At 35.4% G+C, this 3,620-nt stretch overlaps 1 non-coding gene across 1 annotated transcript; it reads right to left on the bottom strand.

The window, feature by feature from the left end:
• Nucleotides 1-1,541: 1,541 nt before the first annotated feature.
• On the bottom strand, nt 1,542-1,648 carry LOC132434701 (U6 spliceosomal RNA). The gene has a single exon (XR_009521414.1). It is a non-coding gene; the product is annotated as a U6 spliceosomal RNA (small nuclear RNA).
• Between the last annotated feature and the right edge of the window lie 1,972 nt (nt 1,649-3,620).

The raw sequence follows: 3,620 nt of genomic DNA, 5'->3' as shown, positions 1-3,620 counted from the left end.
TCATTGCGTTGCTTGATTTGGGAAAAAAATCCACGTGAAGCTATTTCTGACTTTCCCTTTTTAACGCTAACAGTATATGCCTTGTGATATGCTCCTTTATCACTTGACACTGTATCACAATTAAGTCCAATTCAGGCTTTAAATGGAGAGCCGAGGTCCAAACAACATGCTTTAAAATAGGCCCAGAAGCTAATCAAGAGTGAGACCCTCCAGTCACAGCCTATCTCAGTTCTTACCCAGGATTGTCTTTCTTTTTGCTTTCTCAAATCTTAGATTTATATTCAATAATCACGGCATTATTTATTATGGCATCAATAATGCCATAATCATGGCATCTTCGACTTTTAAAAGGAAAATAGAAGTTATTCCTTTTAGTCTCTATCGAACCAAAGATTCCTCTTTATTGTATCTCTCTGGCAGTGGCTGCCCATGCCTTCCCAGGAGAATCAAGTCTGCTTCTTGAAGCTTTTACTTGAAAGAAAATAATTCCAGCATCTGTTCCATCGGCAATTTGAATATCTGAAGAAAACTGGTCAGCCTCCAGCCTCGTTTGGACCCACTCTGACATATTAAGCACTCTTCTTAAATCATAGCTCACAGACAGCAGCACAACCCTCTGGATGCGGCCTGCACATCACAGTGTGCAAAGTGTCTAGGAATTTTTTTTAATCTGTTTATTTTTTTGAAGTATAATTCATTTACAATGTTGTGTTAGTTTTTGGTGTAGAGCAAAGTGATTCAGTTATACTATAGGTAGGTACGTAGATAGATAAATAGATAGATTAATAGATAGGAAGATAGATATAGATATATATTCTTTTTCATATTCTCTTCCATTATGGTTTATTACAGGACATTGAATATAGTTTCCTGTGCTATACAGTAGGTCCTTATTGTTTATCTACTTTATATATAGTAGTGATATCTGTTAATCACAAACTCCTAATTTATCCCTCCCTCACCCCCTTTCCTTTTTGGTAATCATAAGTCTGTCTTCTGTGTCTGTGAGTCTGTTTGTTTTGTAAACAAGTTCATTTCTGTCATATTTTAGATTCCACATATTAGTGATATCATACAATATTTGTCTCTTTCTGACTTATTTCACTCAGTGTGATAATCTCTAGGTCCATCTACATGGCTGCAGATGGGTAGTTCATTCTTTTTAATGGAATTAGTGCATTCTTTTAGTAGTATCCCATTGTACATGTATACCACATCCTCTTTATCCATTCATCTGTCAATGGATACTTAGGTTGCTTCCACGTCTTGGCTATTGTAAATAGCGCTGCTATGAACATTGGGGTGCATGTGTCTTTTTGAATTAGAGTTTTCTCCAGATATATGTCCAGGAGTGGGATTGCTAGATCATATGGCAACTCTGTGTTTAGTTTTTTTGAGGAACCTCCATACTGTTTCTCATAGTGGCTGCACCAAAATATATCCCCACCAACAGTGTAGGAGGGTTCCTTTTTCTCCACACCCTCTCCAGAATTTATTATTTGTAGACATTTTAATGATAGCCATTCTGACTGGTGTGAGGTAAAAATATGGAACACTACACGAATGTGCATGTCATCCTTGCTCGGGGCCATGCCAATCTTCTCTGTATCATTCCAATTTTTAGTATACATGCTGCCGAAGCAAGCACTGTCTAGGACTTCTCTTGATCTTCACTATGCTTCTATCGTGCCTAAGGTTTTTATTTTTTAGCAGCTGCTTCATACTACTGGCTCATATTAATCTTATAGTCATATAAAAATACCCAGATTCACTTTTTTAAAAAGCATCATTTGCTATCAAGCTGTGTTTCCACTACCTTAAAACTGTCCAAACTGGTTTTTACAATAAATATTTACATTCAAATTTAATCCCATAATTTGATGCAATCCATCAACCTTGTACACTGATGTTCTCATCCATCATATTAATGCTCCCTCCCATATTGCTATCATCTGCAAAAGTTAATTACATACCTTTTATGACTTCATCTAAGTTTTAATATTTAAAAATGTTTTAAAATGTTAAACCCACTCTCAGGTTTTACTGAATCCTTCGTGGTCAGATCCTCAAATATCCCTCAATGTAACAGAATCGTTAGAAACAAAAAGTCCCGCCTTTTCCGTTTACAATTATATTTCCTTCTCTGTTCATCTGATGCCCATCAGTACAGTCTGGTTAGAATCACTCTCTTTAGAACTGTAGTTCATACCAAGTTTTCCTTCATCATGCCTGTCATCATTAAAGAAGAACATCTCTTTTCAATAGCCCTGGGTAAGATTAGGGTGGGAGAATATTTCCCACCTCACTTTATGTCATTGAAAGTTTATTGTCAACACTGTGGGATGGCTTAACATCACATGTATCTTAACTTAAAAGGCCAAGTTGAATCTTACCCACCATCTTGAAATCGTGATATACAAAAATTTTTGCTCAACTAGAACAACAGAAATCTTGAATTTGACAATGAGCAAAGTAAAACACAAATTGACTGCAGTAACCAAATTGCTCGGGCAGATTTACAAAGATACCACCATGCCACTGAACAACTGATGATGTAATTTTCCATCTAGAATCCCAGACTGTATTTTACTGTAAAACTACCAGTAGGAAGCGATAGCACTAGGCCCTTCCAACATACTGTTCTATGATATCAAAGTGAAACAAATTTATAATCCTGTTTTTTTTTACATGCTGCTTTCTGATTACTTTCCAAATATGGTTTAACAATTTTAAATGACCACTTTAATGTGTCAAACACTAAATAGGATTTATCCACTGGTCTTTATTTTTCTTAGGTATAACTGCCCAAAATAGAATTAACAGACTTAATCTATTGCCACATAAATTTATTTTATAATTCAAGAAAATATTTAAAAAGAAGAAAAAGGAGTCTATATCAAATACAGCAGGACACTACTTTCAAGGCATCAAATATTTTGGGAGACCATTATCATACCAGTCAAAATGTGATTGAGTCTGAAAAGTGTCCATTTAATTATTTTTCCAACTTTTAATAACTATTCAGACTATGACATTTAGCAGAACTAAGCAATAGAAATAATCATCTTGGAAAAATGAGTCATTTCATCTTTCCAAAGCACAAGAGTAGCTGAAATGCTATATGTGAGAAAAGAGTTCCCAGTTGGCTAGTGTCTCAAACCTCAAGTCCAAAGGCAGAGAAATCTTCCTGCTTGGTATACAGGCAATTCTGTACTCAAAGTCATTAAGTCACCTTTGTAGCAGTAACTCACTGTCCAACTATATGATATTTTATAAGTATTTTCATTCCTCCAGTCTTCCTTTTCCCATTTCCTTCTCTAAATAGATTGGCATTTCTTGGAAGACAGATTATTTCTGAAATTTCTATATGTTTCTCATAGGGACTAAAACAGTATTAGGTATATAGTATCATATACCTATATACACACACACATACATATATACAGACATAGATACTTGTAGGTAGATTGAAAACAAGCTCTTCAACATCCAGGAGGCTAGGAAGTTCATGTTTACAAGGACTGCAACACTGTTTATACTGATACTTTTTCTACCTTGACTTCTAATGGGGATTTCACACAAGTGTCCCTGGGCAACCACCTGTGGTTTTCAGGTAAATG

This window comes from Delphinus delphis, chromosome 11 (assembly GCF_949987515.2).
Source record: "Delphinus delphis chromosome 11, mDelDel1.2, whole genome shotgun sequence".
NCBI lineage: Eukaryota > Metazoa > Chordata > Mammalia > Artiodactyla > Delphinidae > Delphinus > Delphinus delphis.
The sequence above is the reverse complement of the archived record's forward strand: the minus strand, read 5'-3'. Positions and strand labels throughout refer to the sequence as shown.